The 26,659-nt window shown below is 36.5% G+C and overlaps 1 pseudogene; it reads right to left on the reverse strand.

Moving 5' to 3' along the window:
- Positions 1-562: 562 nt before the first annotated feature.
- Positions 563-2,443, reverse strand: LOC138842843 (tigger transposable element-derived protein 1-like; annotated as a pseudogene).
- Between the last annotated feature and the right edge of the window lie 24,216 nt (positions 2,444-26,659).

Below are 26,659 nucleotides of genomic sequence, written 5' to 3' on the forward strand. Positions count from 1 at the left end.
ACTTGAAGTTGTTACTCACCCTTCCTTTAAAATTCCTGCTTTTAGCATTAGGCTTCATATAATATTAAATAAATATCTGAAAATTAAAAAGTATTTGGTATTCCTTTTTTTTGCTGAGCAAGATTTCATCTAAGAAATAATATAGAATAAATTAGAGGTAGCACATTAAAACAAAACCGGTAATATCCTGGCAAATACATACAGAAGTATCTTATAACAATGCTGCTGTCAGGGTTCATATCATAAATAACAATGTTCTCAAACCAAGTCCTTCCAATATTGATAAATAAATGCCCCAAAATATTGTCTAAAGCAGAAATGTCTTTATCAGTTTATGGACTACAGGCATACCTCAGAGATACTGCGGGATTGGTTCCAGACCACCAAAATTAAGCAAATATCACAATAAAGCAAGTCACATACATTTTTTTATTTCCCAGTGCATATTAAAAGTTATGTTTATTTTATCCTGTAGTCTACTAAACATGCAATAGCATTATGTCTTTTTAAAAACTACCTTGTTAAAAATACTTTATTGCTAAAAAAAGTAATCATTATCTGAGCCTTTAGCAAGTCATAATCTTTTTGCTGGTGGAGGGTCTTGCCTCAGTGTTGTCGGCTGCTGACTGATCAGGGTGGTGGCTGCTGAAGATGAAGTTATGAAACTATGAAGTTTCCCTCATCAATTGACTCTTCCTTTCATGAACAATTTCTCTGTAGCATGCACTGCTGTTTCATAGCAGTTTACCCACAGTAGAACTTCTTTCAAAATTGAAATCAGTCTTTCAAACCCTGCCTGTGCTTTATCAACTAAGTTTATTTACTATTCTAAATCCTTTGTTGTCATTTCAACAACCTTCATAGCATCTTCACCAGGGATAGATTCCATCTCAAGAAACCACTTTCTTTTCTCATCCATAAGAAGCAACTCCTCATCCATTCACATTTCATCATGAGATTGCAGCGATTCAGTCACATATTCACGCTTGACTTCTAATTCTAATTCTCTTGCTATTTTCACCACAGCTGCAGTTACTTCCTCCACTGAAGTCTTGAACCCCTCAAAGTCATCTATAAGGGTTGGGATCAACTTCTTCCGAACTCCTGTTAATGTTGATATTTTCACCTCTTCCTAGGAATCACGAATGTTCTTTTTTTTTTAAGGTGTGTGTGTGTTTTTTTTTGTTTTTGGCCTCAACGCATAGCATGTGGGATCTTTGTTCCCCAAGTAGGGATCGAACCTGTGCCCCCTGCAGTGGAAGAGTGGAGTTTTAACCACTGGACAGCTAGGGAAATCCCTGAATGTTCTTAATGGCATCTAAAATGGTGAATCCTTACCAGAAGATTTTCAAGTTACTTGGTCCAGATCCATCAGAGGAATCACTAGCTGCAGCAGCTATAGCCTTACAAAATATATTTCTTAAATAATAAGACTTGAAAGTCAAAAGCCATGGGCTGTAGAATGGATGTTGTGTTAGCATGCATAAAAACAACATTAAACTTACTATACATCTCCATTAGAACTCTTGGGTGACCAGGTGCATTGTCAATGAGCGGTAATATTCTAAAAAGAATCTTTTTTTCTGAGCAGTACGTTTCAACAGTGGATTTAAAATATTCAGTAAACCATGTTGTAAACAGATGTGCTGTCATCCAGACTTTGTTTTTCCATTTATAGAGCACAGGCAGAGTAGACTTAGCATAATTCTTTAGGGCCCTAGGATTTTCAGAATAGTAACTGAACATTGGCTACAACTTCTAGTCACCAGCTGTATTAGCCCCTAACAGGAGAGTCAGCCTTTCCTTTGAAGCTTTGAAGCCAGGCATTGACTTCTCCTCTCTAGCTATGGAAGTCCTAGATGGCATTTTCTTCCAGTGTAAGGTTATTTCATGTACATTTGTTGTTTAGTGTAGCCACCTTCATTCATTACTTAGGTATGTCTTCTGGATAACACGCTGCAGCTTCTTCATCAGCACTTGCTGCCTCACCTTGCACTTTTACATTATGGAGATGGCTTCTTTCCTTAAACATCATTAACCCACCTCTGCTAGCTTCAAACTTTTCTCCTGAAGCTTCCTCATCAATCTCAGCCTTCATAAAATTGAAGAGAGTTAGGGCCTTGCTCTGGATTAGGCTTTGGCTTGAAGGAATGTTGTGGCTGGTTTGATCTTCCATCCAGACCACTAAAACTTTCTCCATATCAGCAATAGGGTTGTTCCACTTTCTTATCATTTGTGTGTTCACTGGGGAATCACCTTTAATTTCCTTCAAGAACGTTTCCTTTGCACTCACAGCTTGGCTAACTGCTTGGCATAAGAGGCCTAGCTTTTGACCTATCACAGCTTTTAACATGCCTTCCTCACTATGCATAATCATTTCTAGCTTTTGATTTGAAGTGAGAGACATGAGACTCTTCCTTTCACTTGAGCACTTAGAGGTCATTGTAGGGTTATTCAGTGGCCTAATTTCAATATAGTTGTGCCTCAGAGAATAGCGAGGCCTAAGGAGAAGGGGAGAGATGGGAACCAGGCAGTTAGTGGAGCAGCCAGCACACGCAGCATTTATCGATTAAGTTCACTTTATATGGGTGTGAGTTCATGGTGCCCCAAAACAATTACAATGGTAACATCAGAAATCAATGATCACAGATTACCATAACAAATATAATAATAATGAAAACGTTTGAAATATTAAGAAAATTACCAAAATGTGACACAGAGACACAAAGTGAGCTAACTGCTTTTGGAAAAAATGGTGCCACTAGACTTGCTCAGTGTAGGGTCACCACAAAACTTCAATTGGTAAAAAAACCCAGTATCTGCAAAGCGCAGCAAAGCAAAGTGCAGTAAAATGAGGTATGCTTGTAGTTATAATCCAGGGCCTATATGGGACACAAACATAAATAGGCCATTGATTAAAATATTCCTTTTAAAATATGAAATATTTCTCTCCTTTATATGCTTATAGTAATAGTTGCATTATTTTCTACATAAAATGTTCACTAATTAAATTTTTCTTCAGACTTCTAAATGTCTAACAGAAGTATTATAATATGTATGCATGGTAAAACAAAATTTTCAGAAATAATATGCTTATAAAATTAGTTTAAAAACAAATTATTAATAACATAGAGAGAGGTATGTAATCAAAAACTTCCTATCCTATTAAAGTAAAGAGAAAAATTACCGTGGTCTTGGAATGATTCTGTTTCATTACCTTCCTAGTAAATATTTATTTAAAGAGAAAATAACTTAGTTAAGAGAGGAGATTTTGTCAAGAGGATCAATTTGGCCTGCGTAAAGTCTATGTTTTTCTTTAACAAATATAACTTTATCAAAAACCATATTTTTCACAGATTATGATAGCTATTTTACTGAAAAGATGTGTAATTGCACAAATGGATTTGCGTCTCCTCTGCTTTAACCATGAATTGTTCTTGGTAACTCTTCATGTCTAAAACCTTAACAGGAAAAACATATTGATTACTGAGAACTATATCTATATGTTAAAGAATTTCACAGTTTTCACATTTTTACTCTTGCAATATATGTCATTTGAATCATGAATAATGCATTGCTTATTGACATAATTGAAAAGTATATTGTTTTGCAAAAAAAAATTTTTAGTTTTCATAGTAGTATCTACTAAAAAATGAGTGATAGTGCTATATAATGCATAATTATAAAAAGGTTTTTTATGGTAGTGCTTCTTTGAGCCAGAATTCTCTGAGCTTATTGGAACCAGAAAAAATGAAAAGAATATATTTGAATAATAACACAAATTAAGGCTTCTTGATTCCTCCATAATTATCTGTCCTTTAACTTTTGAATACAGGGAGGACTTTACACTGTGAAGTCTTCTCATGCTTTTATTATACAGCTTTATCAAGATGTAATTTACATAACATCATATTCATTCTCTTAAATTCACTGTACAGTTCAGTGGTTTTTAGAATATTCAGAGTGTGCAGCTATTACCATCATCTAATTCCAGAGCATTTTTGTCACCCCAAAATGATCCCCCCATACCTGTAAGCATGGCACCTCATCCCCTCCTCCCCCAATCCCTGACAACCACTAAGCAACTTTCTGTTTTTATGGATATGCCTATTCTACACATTTCTTATAAATCTAATCATATAATCCATACATAGTTTTATATGAAAAAAGTAATTAATATGTTAAGTACTTTTCACAGCATAAAACAGAAAGAAAATAGATTAAGTATTTAGAAAATTCATGACTATGAAAGTGATATTTTAGATACTTCAGAAGCATAGAAATATTTGTGTGTCTATTTCCACAATCTGACGTAATTTTCATAATTATATCATCATAAAATTTTCAACAAAAGTATAATTCCCTGAATATCTCTTTATCAGAATTTATTTCAAGTGGTTTTAATTTACATATTACCTATTGCTTCAAAAAATAAAATATTTTATCAATAAGTTCTTGATTTAAAAATGAGTTTAATTTTTAAAATATAACAATAAACATTACTGTGAAGTGACTTATCACATCAAATGTCAAGTCCAACCATAGTCTAAAATTATCTTGTCATTCTTTAGGAAAGAACCAAATTATTGTGTAATCTACTTAATTAAATTTCTTATTTTCAAGGGGAAAATGCTTTTTATAGCTTGACTATCATAGTAACTACAATTGTCTTACCTTGCAAAAATTAAGTTAATGTTAGTGGAAACTAAAGATCTCAAAAAATACCCTCTAATTTATTAATACCTTACAGTTTAATAATGAAGTGAGTTGTCAACAAAATTAGCATTCATATTTAATTTAGACAGTATAAAATACATTTTTCTTATTTTAGAGAGAACAAAATACTCACAGTTCAATGATATTACTAGAGATTGTCCTTTTCCTCACAGAATGAGTATAGATAGATTTAGCAATGACTTTAACTTTCCATCTGGAGCAACTGAGCCTTTTCTCTATTTATCAAGGAGTGGAAATAAGGGCACTCTGCATACATTTAGGCTCTAGACACTCTGCAGAGCAATGCTTCAGCTCTATCTCAGAGACAAACTTCCCACACAATCCTCTCGGGTCAAAGCAAGGGCAGTTACAAGCTGACATAAATCAAATAATAACCAGATCATCAGGGATAGAAGCCTTTGGGACCTTCAGGTCACACTCTCCCAGAGTTCCTTATTGTTTATTTAATACATACTTTGTTTTCATGATTGAATTTGACATTCTTCCATTCTGATTACAAAACATTGGGTCTCTACAAACTACCAAGTAATATATACAGGAAGGAAAAAAACCCTTCATTAAATTCAAACTCCACTAATACAGGTGCTGTAACAATTCAACTTGAAGTTTATCTTTTCATTACCCATAAAAAAGGGAATTTGTTAAACCAATTAGTAATGTGTAATAATTCATAGATTGCTGCAATGTTAGATGTATACAAATCATCTAATCCAACTCTCTCAAGTTTTTGGCTAAGAAAAACTTCAACACAAATAGATACTACTCCTTGTTCAAGTTCTCATAGCTAGTTAGTAGCAGAGATGAAACTCAATGAAAATCCAAGCAGTTGAACAGGATATATAAATAATTTCATTATGACTTTTTTAATGTCACATAAATAAAGTCTGTTAGATAATACCAGGCTCAGAGTCTTATTCCTTTAAGGCATTTCTACAGAGGCAAGTTTACAAATGCGTTTTCTACCACTAAACCCCATTCTCCTGGTTACACCATCTCTGACCTGATGACTGACTTTTCTTATCTGACACTATGCTCTTGTCTCAGTCCTGCCCAGTTCCACTTGCATGTAAACATGGCATAGCCTCAGTATGCACCTCTACCTTTCCTGGCATCTGATCTTGTCCACCTCCAGTTTCTGACTTCAAACTATAATACTGATGATGAATTCTTCAAGGGTCTTCATCTACTACAGAGCAGAATTCATGATAAAATCTGCAAGTCATGTCACATGGAGTTTTGTTTACTTTTTAAATAAGAGGCTCTGTTATCTGTGAATTTTAATTGGTTAACCAAAGAATAACAGTCATGCCATTATAATTCATTTGTGTTGATTCTAAAATATTCCAAAAATAGACTACAGATTATGTCTTAAAAGAGGTACTCTCTACTAGCAACCTTACACTGAAAAATAGCAAAACAACTACATGAAAGAAAAAAATAGCAAAACAAACATATAGTACTTGATATCTTTTAAAAGCAATGTTTAACTTCTAAATATTTATCTGGAACATTTGTTTCTTAAGAGAACATATTTTTTAAAGAACTTTAATCCTTTCACTATTAGTATTCAAACATCAGGGATAATGTATACAATTTTATTGCTTAGATAATTCCCAATTTTAACCTCTGTTTATAAGCAGAATTATTAGCTTCTGTATTTAAAAAATACAATTTCGAATGCTCAATGATTCAAACTTTTCACTTATTCATATCATCTTGACCACACATACCCTCAGTTCCATCCCAACTATATCTGAGATACTACAATTCATTGACAATCAGCTTCCTTGTTTAGTTTTACAAAAAATGATTTGGGAATTCCCTGGCAGTCTAGTGGTTAGAATTTGACGCTTTCACTGTGGTGAACCAGGTTCAATCCCTGGTCGGGAACTAAGATCCTGCAAGCTGTGTGGCCGCAGACAAAAAAAAAAACAACAAAAAAAGATTCATCCAGAACTTTACAGCTACAAATTTTTACATGTACTTCCCTGGTTTATAATAATACTCTAGACTTACTGTGGCATTAGCATAGTGCTCATTCCAAGGTACTTAAAGATATGTGCAAATATATCTTGATATTTTAAAATAAGGAAAGCAGATTTATATTTTTCAAATTTTACACAGGCTACTGGCAACCGAGCATTCTACTTGTAATCACATGGTTCACTGATATCCCTTAATATGCATAAATGAGGAAATTTCTTGAAATTTATTCTTTTAATACTGGCACTCAATACACAGGTGGCCTATATTTATAGATACATGCCATTTAAAATAAATATTATCATTACATTATCAGTAACAAATAATCTAAAGAGTTACAAATCTAACCCACTTGTTTGCTGTATAATTAGGAGCATCATTAGGGAAGGCTCTATGAGAAAGTGACATCCAAGACAAGACCTAAAGGATGACAAAAAGCCAGCCACAGGAAGAGCTGAGGGATGAATGTTTTAGAAGGAACAACACACTGCTCTGTGTTGGCTTGTGTAACACCAAAAGAAGGTCAGTGTAGTGAATGGTGACAGAAGACAGGAATAGAACAAGATGAGACTGGAGAGAAAATAAAACCAGGTTGTAAGAGCCTTAGAGAGAAGTCCGAATTTTATTCTGGGTATAACAGGAAATCATTAAAGGATTTTAAGCAGAAAAGACACATAATCTGAAGTATATTTTTTGTTTTGCTTTATTTTGTTGTTTTGTTTTTAATTGACATTTTTATTGAGACAATTGTAGATTACCTTGCAGTTTTAAGAAATAATACGGAGAGATCATGTGCTTAATCTAGTTTCCCCCAATGGTAACATTTTGCAAAATTGTGGTACAATATCAAAACCAGTATATGGACATTGATAAAAACCACCTTATTCAGAGTTCCGCAATTTTACCTCTGCTTATTTATGTATGTGAATTAAATTCTGTACAATTTTATCACTTGTAGGTTCATGTAGCCATCACAGAGTCAAGATACTGAATAGTTCCCATATCACAATCCCTCGTGTCACCCTGTTTTAACCACACTCACTTCCTTCTTCCCTCTCCCCATTCCTAACCTCTGGCAACCACTAATATGTCCTCCATTTCTAAAAATTTGCCTTTTCAAAATGTTATACAATTGATCATACATTGTGTAACCTTTTATTCCTCAGCATAATTCCCTGGAGGTTAATCCAAGTTGTTGTGTAGATCAAAAAACCACTCATTTTCATTGTTGAGTAGTAGTCTATGGTTCTGGGCGTACCACAGTTTAAATATTAAATACCTTTGGAAGGGCACATGGGTTAATTCCATTTTCTGCTACTGCACATAAAGTTGCTATGAACACTCATGTACAGATTTATGTGTGAACATAAGTTTTCATTTCTCTGGAGTAAATGCCCAAAAGTATAATTTCTAGTTTTATGATAATTGTGTATTTTATAAGAAACTGCAAAACTTTTCCCAAATAACTGTATAATTTTATATTTCTACTAGGAATGTATGAGTGAACCAATTTCTTTCCATCTCTTCCAGAATTTGATATTGTTACTATTTTTAATTTTAGCCTTTCTGATAGATGGATAGTGATATCTTGTGGTTTTCATTTGTGTTTCCCTCATGGCTAATCATACTGAACATCTTTTTTTAATATTTATTTATTTTATTTATTTATTTTCCTTTTTTTTTTTTGGCTGCTTCGGGTCTTAGTTGTGGCATACGGGATCTTTGTTGAGGCATACAGGATCTTTTCGTTATGGCATGTGGTCTCTTCGTTGCAGCGCTCAGGTTTCTCTCTAGTTGCGGCACTCAGTCTTTTCTGTAGTCGTGGCACGTGGGCTCTGTAGTTTGCGGCATTTGGGCTCTCTTGTTGAGGCACACAAGCTCAGTGGTTGTGGCATGTGGGCTTACTTGCCCCACGGCATGTGGGATCTTAGTTTCCCAACCAGGGATCGAACCTGCATCCCTTGCATTGGAAGGTGGATTCTTTACCACTGGACCACCAGGGAGGTCTCCTGAACATCTTTTCACAGTTTTTTTTTTTTTTTGCCATCTGTATATCCTCTTTGGGGAAGTGTCTGTTCATGTCTTCTCCCTATTTTCTAATAGAATTGTTTATCTTCTTATTGTTGAGTTTTGAGGGTTGTTTATATATTTTAGATACTAGTCTTTTGTTGCATATGTGGTTTGCAAACATTTCTCCTAATCTGTAGTGTGTCTTTGCATCCTCTTTACAGGGTCTTTTGCAGAGCAAAAGTTTTTTTGGCCTTTGTTTTGTTTTGTTTTGTTTTGTTTATTTAACATCTTTACTGGAGTATAATTGCTTTACATTGTTGTGTTAGTTTCTACTGCACAGCAAAATGAATCAGCTATACATATACATATATCCCCATATCCCCTCCCTCTTGCGTCTCCCTCCCACCCTCCCTATCCCACCCCTCTAGGTTGTCACAAAGCACCGAGATGATCTCCCTGTGCTATGTGGCTGCTTCCCACTAGCTATCTATTTTACATTTGTCTGTGTGTATATGTCCATGCCACTCTCTCACTTCGTTCCTGCTTACCCTTCCCCCTCCCCGTGTCTTCAAGTCCATTCTCTAATTCTGCGTCTTTATTCCTGTCCTGTCCCTAGGATCTTCAGAACCATTTTTTTTTTAAATTCCATATATATGTGTTAGCATATGGTATTTGTTTTTCTCTTTCTGACTTACTTCACTCTGTGTGACAGTCTCTAGGTCCATCCACCTCACTACAAATAACTCAATTTCGTTTCTTTTTATGGCTGAGTAATATTCCATTGTATATATGTGCCACATCTTCTTTATCCATTCATCTGTCAATGGACACTTAGGTTGCTTCCATGCCCTGGCTATTGTAAATATTGCTGCAGTGAACATTGTGGTACATGACCCTTTTTGAATTATGGTTTTCTCAGGGTATATGCCCAGTAGTGGGATTGCTGGGTCATATGGTAGTTCTATTTTTACTTTTTCAGGGAACCTCCATACTGTTCTCCATAGTGGCTGTATCAATTTACATTCCCACCAACAATGCAAGAGGGTTCCCTTTTCTTCACCCCATCTCCAGCATTTGTTGTTTGTAGATTTTTGATGATGGCCATTCTGACCAGTGTGAGGTGATACCTCATTGTAGCTTTGATTTGCATTTCTCTAAGAATCAGTGATGTTGAGCATCCTTTCATGTGTTTGTTGGCAGTCTGTATATCTTCTTCGGAGAAATGTCTATTTAGGTCTTCTGCCCATTTTTGGATTGGGTTGTTTGTTTCTTTGATATTGAGCTGCATGAGCTGCTTGTATGTTTTGGAGATTAATCCTTTGTCAGTTGCTTCATTTGCAAATATTTTCTGCCGTTCTGAGGGGTTTTTTTTCATCATGTTTATGGTTTCCTTTGCTGCGCAAAAGCTTTGAAGTTTCATTAGGTCCCATTTATTTATTTTTGTTTTTATTTCCATTTCTTTAGGAGGTGGGTCAAAAAGGATCTTGTGATTTATGTCAAAAAGTGTTCCTCCTATGTTTTCCCCTAATATTCTATAGTGTCTGGCTTTACATTTAAGCCTTTCCTTTAATCCATTTTGAGTTTATTTTTGTGTGTGGTGTTAGGAAGTGTTCTAATTTCATTCTTTTACATGTAACTGTCCAGTTTTGCAGAGCAAAAGTTTTTAATTTTGATGAAGGATGATTTATCAATTTATCCTTTTACAGATTGTACTTATAGTGTTAAGTCTAAGAACTCTTCACCTAGCTCTAGATCCCGAAGATTTTCTTCTATATAGTTTTCTAAAAGTTTCATATTTTAAGTTTTACATTTAAGTCTAGGATTCATTGTTAGTTAATATTTTTATAAGATGTGAAGTTTAAGTTAAGGTTTTGTTTTGTTTTGTTTTTGTCTATGGATGTTCAATTGCTCCAGCACTGTTTGTTGAAAAAGTGATCCTTCCTCTGTTGAATTGCTTTTGCACCTTGTCAAAATTCAGTTGGGCATACCTGTGTGGGTATATTTTTGGGTTCTCTATTCTGTCAATTGATTTATGTGTCTACCTCTCCACCGCTACCATGCCACACCATTTTGACTGCTGTAGCTAACTAGAAAGACTTAATGCTTAGTGGAAGGATCTTCCCACTTTCTCCTTTTTTGTCAAGATTGTCTTAGTTATTCTAGGACCTGTGCTTTTTCATATAAATTTCAAAATAAGCTTGTCTATTTCTACCAAAAAAAATTGCTGGGATTTTTATAAGAATTGTATTAAACTTATTGATCAGTTTGAAGAGAATTGACATCTTTACTATGTTGAACCTTCCAATCCATGAGCATGGTATATCTCTTCATTTATTTAGGTGGTCTTTGATTTATTTCAGCATACAAACCCTGTACATGTTTTGCTAAGTAAATACCTAAGTACTTCATTTTCTTTGGAGTGATTTTAAATGGTATTGTTTTTCATTTTAGTTACTTCATTGTTGGTTTATAGAAATATAACTGCATTTTTCTGTTGATCTTGTATCTTGCAACCTTGCTGAACTTACTTATTAGCTCTAAAGTGATTTTTCTATTCCTTGGAATTTTCTATGTAGACAATCATGTCATCTGCAAGTAGAAATAGTTTTATTTCTTCCTTTCCCAACTGTACGCCTTTTATTTCTATTTCTTCATTTATTAAAATGTCTAGAACTTCCAGTACTATGTTTAGTAAGAGTGGTGAAAGCAGACATCCTTACCCTTGTTCCAATCTTAGGGAGAAAGCATTCAGTTTTTCATCATTAAGTGTGATGTTAGCTAAGATTTTTATAGATGCTCTTTATCAAGTGGAGGTAATTCTCTATTCCTAACTAAACTACTATATGCGTGAATTTTATTTTCATATAATTCTGATGCTACATGGGAGGAGAGCAGGAAAATAAATGAGGTAACCAGTAAGGTGACTATCACAGTACTCCAGGTGAGAGATGATGGTAGCCTAGACTAAGATGATGGTAGTGATGTGGACTAGGAGATAAGAGGGAAGTTTCAAGATATATTTTGCTGTATAATCTGTAGGATTTGCTAATGGATTGGACAGTTAGTCAGAAATTGCATTTGGCTACAAACAGCAGAAAACCCTACTATAATGACTTAAGTAGAGGCCTTCTTCCCCCATACAAAAATAAGTCTGAGAGTTAGCAGTTCTATTGATGTCACCAATGTCTCAAGATCCTTCTATTCTTTGCTCCTTCATCATTAACATATGACTTTGAACCATATGGTCACAAATGGATGTTGTACTTCTAGGTACCACAGATGAGTTCCAGTAAGAAGGACAGAATTGCAAAAATTTTCCTTTAGTGAGACTTTATTCAGAAAGTTAAGCACTTCCAGAAACATCCATCTATATCTCCTTGATTAAAACTATGTCACTGGCCACTCAGCTTGCAAGGGAGGCTAGGAAATTAATATTTTATTTTCCAGTCTCTAAAGTAGAGAAAAGCAGGGAGAAGTTTACTGCAATGGGCACTAAGTGAGCCAACCCAGAGTACCTGCCACATTAGGGATGATGGAGAATAAGGAATAATGGATTACTCCCATGTTTCTGGTTGACAGATTATATTACAGTTTGCTAGGATGTGTAAGAGCGGAATAGATATGGATTTTTAAGGGAAAGCGATAGTTCAACTTTGGACATGGTGAGATTAAAATGTTTGTGAAGTATCTAGAATGTCAAGCAAAGAATTAGATACATGAGGCTGGAATTTAGAGAAGTCAAGGCTGGAGGTAATAATCTGGAAGTTTTCAAGAAATTGATAGCATTTAAAGCTGTTGAACTATATAAGATCACCTAAGAAGAAAAAAAGTAGTTGGACACAGCCTTGAGGAACTCCAATATTTAAGTATTGCTTTGGGAAAAGTGAACTCACAAAATAGATTGAGTAGCTAAAAAGGTAAGAGAGAAACAAAGAAAGAGGCATCAAGGAAATAAAGGGAGATATGTGTTTCATGGAGAAGGTATTCTATAGTGTAGAATGCTACTGAGAGAAGCTAAATATGATAAAGAAAAAAATTTTTCCACTGAATTTAGCAGCATGAAAGTAATTGATGATTGAATTAATTAAAACTGATTTCAGAGTCAAGAAACAAAAAATCCATTTTAACCCCAAATAGGAATCTGCTATTTTTCCCACACAACAAAAAGCCTGGATGTAAGCAGCTAAAAGCATTAGGGAGCCAACTGTCAGAGCCTGCTGATTTGTGCTTCCCTTGGACTGTCCCTCATGGCTGGAAAGTGGGTGTCATTGTTCTGGACTCATGTACAAGACAGAGGGAAAGGAAAGCAAAGGTGTGGTGCCAGCAACATATGACCCTTTATCAAGAGTAGAAGAACTTTCCCTTCCCTCGGAATTATTTTGCATCTCATTAGTCAGAACTGTGTAACACAGCCATCCTGAACTGCAAGGGAAACTCTGGGAAGGTGAGAATTTAAGTTTTCTAGCCTCTACAGTGAAAATGGACAAAAGAAAGAGGGATTGAGAATGGATGGTTTAAGCAATCAAAAGTGCCTGCCATGATGACCTCGACAATAACAGTTTTAATGGTGTGGTGAGACTGAAACCAGATTACAGGGGACTGAAGAGTGAATGGGAGGTGAGGTAGTAAAATGCAATGAATAGAAACATTTTCTATTCATTTGGCCAGAAGTTTAGCTGTGAAGAGGAGCAGAGAAGTAGGATGGTATCTAGATTGGGTTATAAGGTCCAGGGATATTTTTTGTTTTATTTTATTGTCGTTGTTTTTAATATGAAGTAGTAGGCTATGTTTGTAAGATGATAAGAATGATCATTGTGAGGAGGGGCGAGACTAGTGATGCAGGGAGGAAAGAGAATGAAAAGGAAGACTCCAAAAAACTCATGCCCATAGGTTCTAACCTGCTTGTGATCTTCCCTTCCTGATCACCTGGACTTTAGACTCACCTAGCCAGCCTCCACAATTGCATCAACTTATTCCCTGTAATAAATGCCTTAAAATCCCTGGTTCTGCTTCTAGGATTGAATCCTGATGTGGAATTTGATTCTCAAAAAAGTCCTTGAAAAGGCAATAAAATTGTGCACTAGTTTCTATGAAAGAAGAGAGGAGGTACACTTGACCTGAGGAAGCAAGTGAAGACTTCTGGAGTGATATTTCACTTAACCTGAGTCTTGAAGAGTTATTAAAAATTAATAAGGCAAGGAAGGAGTGGAAGCAGCAATGAGCTAGTGAGCCAGCCCCCTGGAAAACAAACAAACAAACTTGATTTGTAGAATTCAGTAATTTCCCTGGTGTATATACTCCTAGCACGGCCAATTTTAAGCTCTCAACATGATGTCACATGAACACAGAGTTAGAAAGAGATGCACACAATTGGCTTTCATAAGTTAGTATGAGCCCACACCACTAAGTAGAAGGTATAGGGTGGAAACAGCATGTACAATCAAAACGTAAACACCAAACTTCTTTCTTGTACAAGACTCTTTATCATGGAGAAAAGATCCAGTGGGCCACCTTCTCCACCAGTTGTCATAGCAGTAAAAGAACAATGCTCAGAAGCATAACTGCATTTTTTTGGCAACATACCAACGATGAGCACCAAAATGATTAATTCAACTAAGGAACTTCTAGACATTGTCCTATAAAAGCAGATAATATTATTTGCCTGAGGTCAATGACAACTAAAGGCAGAGGTGTGATCAAACACTAGGCAGCCTAGAGTGAATGCTCTTTCCACTACAGAATTCTTCACTACCACATCCTACTATAAGGACTAAACCTGGAGTCCAGAATATCTAACACCTGGAAAATCCTCACACTCCCATTAGTCTGGAATCAAATTTTTAAGAATCACTGTGGTAAGATGGAAATGTCCACTTGGTTTTGAAGGAATTTAAAAGCCAGTCTTTAAGCCATACATCTATGATTTTTGACAGGGTGCCAATACCATTCAATGGTGATAGAATAGTCTCTTCAAAAAATAGTGCTGGGACATCTCAATATCCACCTGCAAAAGTATGAAGCTGCACCCCTACCTCATACCATATCAAAAAATTAACTCAAAATGGGCCCATAACCTAAATATCAAGAGTTAAACCATAAAACTCTTACAAGAAAACATAGGAGTAAATTGTCATGATCTTGGATTTAAAAATGGTTTCTTAGATATGAAACCAAAATATGCATAACAAAAGAAATATAGATAAATTGGACTTCACCAGAATTAAAGACTTTTGTGCATCAAAGAAAATTACCAAGAAGGTGAAAAGAAAATCTATGGAATAGTAGAAAACATATTCCAAATCATATATCTGTCAATGGTCTAGTATCCAGAATATATAAAGAACTCTTACAAATCAATAATAAAAAGAAAAAATTCAATAAAAAAATGGGCAAAGGACTTGATTAGACATTTCCCCAAAGAAGATGTACAAATGGCCAACAAACACATGAAAGGATACTGAACTTCATTAATCACCATGGAAATGCAAATCAAAACCATAATGAGGTACCTCATCACAACCCCTAGGGTAGCTATAATAATTTTTTTAAAAAACAGAAAATAAGCGTTGGCAAGCAGGTGGAGAAACCAGAACCCTCCTACATTGCTGATGGGAACGTAAAATGATTCAGTGTTGTGGAAAATCATTTGGTGATTCCTCAAAAAGTTAAACATAGCATTACTACACGACCAAGTAATTCTACTCCTAAGTACATAGCCAAAAGAATTGAATACTCAAATAAATACATGCTCATATCATCACTATTCATTTGAGCCAAAAATGTAAACAATGGGGGCTTCCCTGGTGGCGCAGTGGTTGAGACTCCGCCTGCCGATGCAGGGGACACGGGTTCGTGCCCCGGTCCAGGAAGATCCCACATGCCGCAGAGTGGCTAGGCCCGTGAGCCATGGCCGCTGAGCCTGCGTGTCCGGAGCCTGTGCTCCGCAACGGGCGAGAGCACAACAGTGAGAGGCCCGCGTAGCGGGGAAAAAAAAAAAAGTAAACAATGTAAATGTCCATCAATAGTTGAATGGATAAATAAATTGTGGTGTAAACATGCAATGAGGACTTCCCTGGTGGTCCAGTAGTTAAGACTCTGCACTTCCACTGCAGGGGGCACGGGTTCCATCCCTGGTTGGGGAAGTTCTGCATGCTGCCTGGTGCGCAAAATAAACAAACAAACAAATTAATAAATAATTAAAAATAAACGTGCAATGAAATATTAAGCCATAAAAAGAAATGAAATACTGATATATGCTACAACATAGATGAACCTCAAAAACATTATTAAGCGAATGAAAGTAAACCCAAAAGGTCACATATTGTATGTTTCCATTTGTATGAAATATCCAGAATAGGTAAATCCATGGAGACAGAACACACATTGGTAGTTGCCAGCAGCTGGGGGTGGGGTGAATGGGAAGTAACAGTTTAATGGTCATGGGCTTTCCTCTTGGGGTGAGGAAAATGATTTGGAACTAGATAGAGGTGGTAGCTGCACAGCACTGAATGTACTAAATACAACTGGAATGTTCACTTTAAAATGGGTAATTTTATGTTACATGAACCTCACCTCACATGAACCACACCTCACCTTGTTTAATAACAAGAAAGGCCTGGCTCTATAGTTGAGGTTCATACTGAGCAAACAGAAAGGCTGTCTCTTAAAGTTGCACTGATTTTCATTTTATGGTAAGATCAAGTAAATTCCATTTTGTGGTTTTGGAGCTGTTTCACTGGATTTGAAAACTAAACTAGATGTGGCTTTCAATTCTAAACAAAACAGTAAGAAATAAAGTTACATGGTAGGTGGTTTGGTTGTTTTTTTGTCTTCAAGTGTTTCAAAACATTTTTGAGGTTTTTAATAGTAAAAGGAAATCAGATTTAGTACAGCTGGATCATTTCTACATAATTGGCTTTCATTCTTGATCTGGTTTTGAACTGTTTACCCCACTTTAGTATTTAACCATTATCAGCTTCATTAATGAAACAGAAACCACCTCCTCTAATCATTTATAAAAATGCTTGTCAAACAAAATTTAAACAAAGAACAGGATCCGGGCAAAGTAACATCTCTTTAAAAGCTACTGCAACTAATTATAGGAGTGTTCCAAGTTATTTTGTTGTTGTTTTCCATTTATTATGAAAGAATCTTAAGACCTACAGCATTTCTCTTGGCAAAGTTATCTGAATTCTTTTATACAAGAGTAATTATTTTAACAATACTTTTCACTGATATGAAAAGCAGAGTTTTCAGCTGCTTATTTATGTCTATAAGCTATAAAAATCAGATTCCTATTTAATCAAACCACCTTTAGAGACATCATTTTCTAGTCTACTTAGTTTTCAGTTGATTGAGTAAAAAAGAGCGTGGGAGACAGTTTAAAACATATTTCTTAGTTTATGATATGCTTATGAGATTGCACAAGCAAAATTATCAGTTTGTGTATCCAAAAACAAAATTAGATTTAAATATTCAATTCCAAAAGACTGTTCTACTGGAATTTAATGAGAATGCCACAAAGTTTTAAGTGATTTATAGTTAAATATGCTCCACTCTTGTAATCATTTCTCCTCAAGTCTTCATATTTTGTAGAGTTGAGAATGTTAGAAAAATAAGGCAAAAAAAATAGAATGCTAATTCAAAATATAAGGGATAATGATGAGATGCAAGCTTTATATATATAAATGATGCTATTGGCTGATCATCAATTGAGCATGTTGTTTGAGCTTCTTTTTTAGTTCACTTTGCTGACTAAGGGGGTCAGTCTGTAGCTATAGAGCAGGAAAGGTTCTTAGGGTGATACAGTCAATGATCTTTTTTCATTACTATTCTGTTAGACTATTGGTCTGTGGCAATCTTCTTCACTATTGTGTTCCCAGTGCCCATCACAGGGCTTGGCTCATAATAAATGCTCAATAAGATTTCTTGATTGAATAAACAAATAAATGCATGAAGAATGAATGGCTGCTATGCTAACCAGCCTAGTTAACTATCCAGGGAGTGAAAGTAAAGATGCAATAAAGTAACGGCTCTGGCATTCAAGAAAGTCAAAATACTCAATTAAGGACTTCATTATCTTATAGCTCCTGTTTTGAATTCAAGATTTATTTATGCTCATTTTGTGGGAGGAAAACTGAGCAATAGCAGTTGACACTTTGTTTATGAATCTATTAGTGCTTTATCTCCCTGGGCTATAATTGTTTTTATTCATATTTATCCTAATGAATAAATCATGTGTACCTTATAAGCAGAGACCACGTTTATTTTTATTTCCCCAGTGCTTAATACAGTCACTTGCACATAAGAGATAATCAATAAATGCTTGTTGAACCCAAAGTTGACACTTTCTCTAAAATATTTTCTTCTTCATTTTTATTTTGTTCCTAGTATATTAATGTAGTACAGACCTTTCAGAATACGGAATCTGTAGATAATGGCAGGGACATTTCTATCTATTTATAATTTATACTTAATATATTTAAAAAAATCTTATTGATTAGCACTGGTTTATGAAGAAACAGCTCCAAAAATATATGGCTTCTAATTAACATTAAATAATAATTTATGAAATTTCTTCACTCAGCTTTTGCAGAATATTATACATTTTAAAATATCATTTTAATAAAATAACCAATGAAAAATTAAATCTTATAACAATCTCAATTTCAAGGGTGGGAAATTTTTCTAAAGTATTCTAGTTACAACTTTCCTATCTAGAGAATTTTCAAAATAATACTGCTCAATATTTTCCCATAATACTAGTGAAAATCTGCAGGGGAAAAGTATTATTTTTTCTCCAAAGTGGAAAGGTATAGGACCACCTGTTAAGGGTTCTTATTTTGAGAAAAAAAGAAGTCACCTGGTTTAAATAGCCAGGTGAACCTCCTTTGTGTGAATTAAAAAGCTGAATAATATCAGAGAGAATTTGAGAGTCACCATTTACGATACTGACACGCTTTACCTGGAAATTTAACCATTGGTTTTAGACTGTCAGATATTTTGTGTAAATGCACCTTAAAATGTAGAATTAAATATTCTAAGACTTCTTTTCATTCTACTTCCCCTTTTCCTTAATCAATATCATATTTGGCATAATGTTACAGAAATGCACATGATTTGTGCAGGCCTTTTTTTGGGGGGGGTGCGCCTTATCAGACTGTTTTATTTAATGGGGCATTGACAGATCAGCTCAGGCTCTAATTGTTAGGATAAAATATTAGTCACATTTTTTATGCAGTGTTTATGAATACTTGGCACCTCCTTTTATATTAATGCCAGAGTTAGAATGGGTATTTTTAAAATTATCTATGGAGGAGGACAGTTGCTCTTCCTTGCTTTTTTTTTAACTAAATCAAGTAATTCTTTGTTAGCAGCTCTTCTGAGTCCTGCCAGAATGAATTTGTATCATTTTGACAAGATGCAGAAGTGGCGCTAATAGTTATTAAAAGCATTAAAACATTAACCTTTAGCAACCTCATTTTTCACTTGCTACCCTCGTTTAAGAATTTTATCAAATTGAAGTTAAACACTAAAAATTAGAGAGAACAACTAATCTATACTTTTCAGCCTAGAAAGAATAAATGTGACAGAAAGTAAAAGCATTGGAAGAGACAGCGTAAATAAATAAATACAGCCAAAAATAAATAAAAATAAATAAAAAAATAAATAAAAAAAAAATAAAATATAAAATATAAAATAAATAAAAAATAAATAAATAAATACATTTATTAAAAAATTTTTTTAATTTAAAAATAATCATTACATGAGCACTCTAGATTAAAGAATTTTCAGGGAATTCCCTGATGGTCCCGTAGTTAGGACTCTGAGCTCTCACTGCTGAGGACACGGGTTCAATCCCTGCTCAGGGAACTAAGGTCCCGCAAGCCGCGCAGCCAAAAAATAATAATAATAAAATAAAATAAAGAATTTTCAGATCAGAATATTTTAGCCCCGCTAATCACAAATTTAATTGAATTCAATTTACAGCACACCTCAATAGGAAGTTCTTAACAAATATTAACGACTGCCCCAAATCTCTTGTCACCTGACTATAAACTAAGCACTTCACTGGCTCCTAAGGCAGAGCAAAGATAAATAAAACATAATTCCTTTATACGTAGGGAGTAGGACATGTATATAAGTAACTACTACACAGGGTAGAACATGATAAGTGCTAAGCAGACAAAGAACTGTGAGGACACAGCAGAGGAAGAAATAATTAGCATAGCCCACAATAAGCATTTGTAGATGAAATTTATCATTCTTTCTAGCCACCTGGTACCTGAAACTTTTCACTGTTTGGAAAAGTTCCTCTCCTTATGATTCTTGGCAAGGCAGAGCCCAGATTTCACTATGGAAGCTAAAAATGTGGCATCCTCCCTTGCAGCTAGAACATGACTTAGGCTCAATTGACCAGATATCACTGTCCCCCACACCAACTATTCCCAATAGCAAAGACTGCAAAGAACTCTCTGTGGGGGGCTTTCCTGGCGGCACAGTGGTTAAGAATCTGCCTGCCAATGTAGGAGACACGGGTTCGAGCCCTGGGCCGGGAAGATCCCATATACCGCGGAGCAGCTAAGCCCGTGCGCCACAACTACTGAGCCTGCTCTCTAGAGCCCGTGAGCCACAACTACTGAGCCCGTGAGCCTAGAGCCTGTGCTCCACAACAAGAGAAGCCACCTCAATGAGAAACCCACGCACCGCCACGAAGAGTAGCCCCTGCTCACCGCAACTAGAGAAAGCATGCGAGCAGCAACAAAGACCCCGCACAGCCAGAAAGAAAGAGAGAGAAAGACAGAAAGAAAGAGATAGAAAGAAAAGTACCTGGAGCAACTACAGTAGAGATATTTGAGAACTCTCTGCAGAGCAAACTGAAGCATCTAGTGATAAAGATGGTAGTTGTAATGTTCTCACTACACAAGTTCTTCAGCATGATTTTGAACATTGTTCCTGGTTGCACAGTGGCGAATCTGATTTTCCAGTCTTCCTAGTGGATCTTTAGGCAACACAATATCCTTAAAATAAATGATTCTCCATTCAGATCGACTAGAATTTTATTCTATAGCTAGCATTTAAGAATGTTGGTGGACACAGCACTTAATAAATGGTAGCATGCTTTTCTTGTGTCATATTTCTATCTGCTGACCCAGTCCAGGATGTTAAACAGGACCTTCTAGTATATGTAATGCAATGGTCCTCAAGTCCGCCTAACCATCAGAATCAAACTGAGGAGCTTTCAAATTCAAGCTAATGGAACTTGATCAGGAGAACCTGATGGCATCATTCATTCGTTCCACAATATTTATTGAACACCTACTATTTTTCAGGCACTCTGCAGGTGCTAGGGATCAATGATAGCAAGAACAAACATTATCTCAACTCTAGTGGAAATTACTGTCTTGTGGGGAAACAAAGTAATCTCATATGATGAGATTTCATCAGATGTTTCTCACTGATGAAACATCACTATAAATAAAATAAATGTGTGAAAGAACATAATTTTATGATAGTATATAATAAAAGAACCTAACCAAAACTGAGAGATTTCAGACAGCTTCCCAGATGAAAGATTGAGTTGAGATCTGGAGAATTAAAGGCATTTGATTTAGGCCTTGAAGGATCTCAGGCAAATATGCAAGAATGAAAGTGTCAGATCAGTGATTAGATTAGATGCCATATATCCTGGAACTTTGAGAGAGTTGGAGAACAAGAGACCTCTTTTTATTTTTTATTCTTTGATGGTTCTTTTTTGTTGTTATTATTGAGAAATATTGACATACAACATTTTCAGTTTTAGGTATACAACATAATGATTTGATACATGTATATATTGTGAAATGATCACCAAACTAAGTCCAGTCAACACCCATTACCACACATAATTACAATTTTTTCCCTTGTGATTAGATCCCTCAAGATCTACTCTCCTAGCAACCTTCAAATATACAATAGAGTACTATTAACTACAGTTATCATGCTGTCATTACATCTGCAAGACTCATTTATTTTATTTGCTGGAAGTTTACCGTTTATCCACATTTACCCATTTCACTCATACCCCAGCAGTGTCTAAACTAGGATTCCAGGATCCCTAGAAATGCATGAAAACAGCCTTACATCATTGAAGGATTTTTTGAGAAGTCAATTTCAAGAATCTCAAGAAGCCTTTTTCACGACTGATCTGTGTAAGAATGAGCTTATGTTCATAATAATAATTATTCTACTTTACAAAAGAAGTACATATTCCTAATCCAACCCAAATATTAGCACGATACTTTCCACTGGGTTATATTTCCAGAGCATCAAACAAGAGCATAAATGAAAATGCTAGTTTGAGAGAAATCTCCTTTAACAATAAATCAGCCCCACAGGGCTTCCTATCTTGCTTAGTAAGACTTAGCATTAGATATTGGATATTTTGGCCCACATTAGGATATTCTGAATTCAGAACAGATGAATCAGTATAAATTAGTGAGGATTTTTCTTTTCAATATAAATAGAATACATATTTAATATATGTTATATATTTATGTATAGTATATATAAATGGATTATTTGGGAGACTCCCAAATTTTTTGAGATACAGTGACTGAAACCTATAGATAAATGATGTGCTTTATTCAATTAAGTATTAAAACCAAATTTGTCAAATCATATAATTAAATATTCCTGTTAGTTAATTCTCATCTTATAAATGTTTACTAGTTCCTACCTAATTTTATCAAAAAATAAGTGTATTCAGATACAGAGAACAAACTAGTGGTTACCAGTGGGGAGAGGGGGGAGGGGCAAGGTAGGTAGGGGTGAGGGAGTGGTAGGTAAACACTCCTGGGTGTAAGGTAGGCTACAAGGATGTATCGTTCAACACAGGGAATATAGCCAATATTTTGTAATAACTGTAAATGGAGTATAACCTTTAAACATTTTATAAAAAATTAAAAATTCATAAAAGTCATAAAAAAGTGTATTTATATTTATGGTGAAAAATCACAAACAGCCACTTCAGTTTTAGTCAGAAACTGGGTGAGGTAGAATCCAGGACCTAAGCATTTTAAAGCCTAGTTATTCAGAAGAGGGGGGCTTCCGGGAAGATGGAGGAAGAGTAAGATGCGAAGATCACCTTCCTCCCCACAGATACACCAGAAATACATCTACACGTGGAACAACTCCTACAGAACACCTACTGAACGCTGGCAGAAGACCTCAGACCTCCCAAAAGGCAAGAAACCCCCCACATACCTGGATAGGGCAAAAGAAAAAAGAATAACGAGAGACAAAAGGATAGGGACCTGCACCAGTGGGAGGGAGCTGTGAAGGAGGAAAGGTTTCCACACACTAGGAAGCTCCTTCGAGGGCGGAGACTGCGGGTGGTGCAGGGGAAAAGCTTCGGAGCTGCGGAGGAGAGCACAGCAACAGGGGTGCGGAGGACAAAGTGGAGAGATTCCCGCACAGAGGATCAGGGCCGACCGGCACTCACCAGCCCGAGAGGCTTGTCTGCTCACCCACTGGGGCGGGCGGGGCTGGGAGTTGAGGCTCGGGCTTCGGTCGGAGCGCAGGGAGAGGACTGGGGTTGGCGGCGTGAGCACAGCCTGCAGGGGGTTAGTGCGCCACGGCTAGCTGGGAGGGAGTCCGGGGAAAAGTCTGTACCTGCCGAAGAGGCAAGAGACTTTTTCTTCCCTCTTTGTTTCCTGGTGCGCGAGGAGAGGGGATTCAGAGCGCTGCTTAAAGGAGCTCCAGAGACGGGCGCGAGCCGCGGCTAAAAGCGCGGACCCCAGAGACGGGCATGAGACGCTAAGACTGCTGCTGCCGCCACCAAGAAGCCTGTGTGCGAGCACAGGTGACTCTCCACATCCCCCTTCCGGGGAGCCTGTGCAGCCCGCCACTGCCGGGGTCCCGGGATCCAGGGATAACTTCCCCGGGAGAACGCACAGCGCGCGTCAGGTTGCTGCAACGTCACGCCGGCCTCTGCCGCTGCAGGCCCGCCCCGCGCTCCGTGCCCCTCCCTCCCCCCCACCTGAGTGAGCCAGAGCCTCTGCTCCGAATCAGCGGCTCCTTTAACCCCATCCTGTCTGAGCGAAGAACAGAGACCCTCCGGCGACCTACACGCAGAGGCGGGGCCAAATCCGAAGCTGAGCCCCTGGGAGCTGTGAAAACAAAGAAGAGAAAGGGAAATCTCTTCCAGCAGCCTCAGAAGCAGCGGATTAAAGCTCCACAATCAACTTGATGTACGCTCCATCTGTGGAATACATGAATAGACAACGAATCATCCCAAATTGAGGACGTGGACTTTGAGAGCAAGATTTATGATTTTTTCCCCTTTTCCTATTTTTGTGACTGTGTATGTGTATGCTTCTGTGTGAGATTTTGTCTGTATAGCTTTGCTTCCACCATTTGTCCTAGGGTTCTATCCTTCCTTTTTTTAATTTTTTTCTTAATAATTATTTTTGATTTTAATAAATTTATTTTATTTTACTTTATCTTCTTTCTTCCTTTCTTTCTTTCTTTCTTTCTTTCTTTCTTTCTTTCTTTCTTTCTTTCTTGCCTTCCTTCCTTCCCTCCTTTAGACAACAAATCATCCCAAATTGAGGAGGTGGACGTTGAGAGCAAGATTTATGATTTTTTTCCCCTTTTCCTCTTTTTGTGAGTGTGTATGTGTATGCTTCTGTGTGAGATTACGTCTGTATAGCTTTGCTTCCACCATTTGTCCTAGGGTTCTATCCATCCTTTTTTTTTTTCTTAATAATTATTTATTTATTTTAATAACTTTATTATATTTTATTTTATTTTACTTTATCTTTTTTCTTTCTTTATTTTTCTCCTTCCTTGCTTCCCTCCTTCCTTCCTTCCTTCCTCCCTCCCTCGCTCCCTCCCTGCCTCCTTTGTTTGTTTGTTTCTTTCTTTCTTTTTTCTACTTCTACTAATTCTTTCTTTCTACTTTTTCTCACTTTTATTCTGAGCCGTGTGGATGAAAGGCTCTTGGTGCTGCAGTCAGGGGTCAGTGCTGTGCCTCTGAGGAGGGAGAGCCAACTTCAGAACACTGGTCCACAAGAGACCTCCCAGCTCCACATAATATCAAATGACGAAAATCTCCCAGAGATCTCCATCTCAACACCAGCACCCAGCATCACTCAATGACCAGCAAGCTACAGTGCTGGACATCCTATGCCAAACAACTAGCAAGACAGGAACACAACCCCACCTATTAGCAGAGAGGCTGCCTAAAATCATAATAACTCCACAGAAACCCCAAAACACACCACCAGATGTGGACCTGCCCACCAGAAAGACAAGATCCAGCCTCATCCACCAGAACACAGGCACTAGTCCCCTCCACCAGGAAGCCTACACAACCCACTGAACTAAGTTTAGCCACTGGGGACATACACGGAAAACAATGGGAACTACGAACCTGCAGCCTGCAAAAAGGAGACCCCCAAACACAGTAAGATAAGCAAAATGAGAAGACAGAAAAACACACAGCAGATGAAGGAGCAAGATAAAAACCCACCAGACCTAACAAATGAAGAGAAAATAGGCAGTCTACCTGAAAAAGAATTCAGAATAATGATAGTAAAGGGGATCCAAAATCTTGGAAATAGAATGGACAAAATGCAAGAAACATTTAACAAGGACCTAGAAGAACTAAAGATGAAATAAACAACGATAAACAACACAATAAATGAAATTAAAAATACTCTAGATGGGATCAGTAGCAGAATAACTGAGGCAGAAGAACGGATAAGTGACCTGGAAGATAAAATAGTGGAAATAACTACTGCAGAGCAGAATAAAGAAAAAAGAATGAAAAGAACTGAGGACAGTCTCAGAGACCTCTGGAACAACATTAAACGGACCAACATTCAAATTATAGGGGTTCCAGAAGAAGAAGAGAAAAAGAAAGGGACTGAGAAAATATTTGAAGAGATTATAGTTGAAAACTTCCCTAATATGGGAGAGGAAATAGTTAATCAAGTCCAGGAAGCACAGAGAGTCCCATACAGGATAAACCCAAGGAGAAATATGCCAAGACACATATTAATCAAACTGTCAAAAATTAAATACAAAGAAAACATATTAAAAGCAGCAAGGGAAAAACAAAAAATAACACACAAGGGAATCCCCATAACGTTAACAGCTGATCTTTCAGCAGAAACTCTGCAAGCCAGAAGGGACTGGCAGGACATATTTAAAGTGATGAAGTAGAAAAACCTGCAACCAAGATTACTCTACCCAGCAAGGATCTCATTCAGATTTGATGGAGAAATTAAAACCTTTACAGACAAGCAAAGGCTGAGAGAGTTCAGCACCACCAAACCAGCTTTACCACAACTGCTAAAGGAACTTCTCTAGGCAAGAAACACAAGAGAAGGAAAAGACATACAATAATGAACCCAAAACAATTAAGAAAATGGGAATAGGAACATACATATTGATAATTACCTTATATGTAAATGGACTAAATGCTTCCAACAAAAGACACAGATTGGCTGAATGGATACAAAAACAAGACCCATATATATGCTGTCTACAAGAGACCCACTTCAGACCTAGAGACACATACACACTGAAAGTAAGGGGATGGAAAAAGATATTCCATGCAAATGGAAACCAAAAGAAAGCTGGAGTAGCAATTCTCATATCAGACAAAATAGACTTTAAAATAAAGACTATTACAAGAGACAAAGAAGAACACTACATAATGATCAAGGGATCGATCCAAGAAGAAGATATAACAATTGTAAATATTTATGCACCCAACAGAGGAGCACCTCAATACATAAGGCAAATACTAACAGCCATAAAAGGGGAAATCGACAGTAACACATTCATAGTAGGGGACTTTAACACCCCACTTTAACCAATGGACAGATCATCCAAAATGAAAATAAATAAGGAAACTCAAGCTTTAAATGATACATTAAAC

This window comes from Globicephala melas, chromosome 1 (genome assembly GCF_963455315.2).
Source record: "Globicephala melas chromosome 1, mGloMel1.2, whole genome shotgun sequence".
Lineage (NCBI taxonomy): Eukaryota > Metazoa > Chordata > Mammalia > Artiodactyla > Delphinidae > Globicephala > Globicephala melas.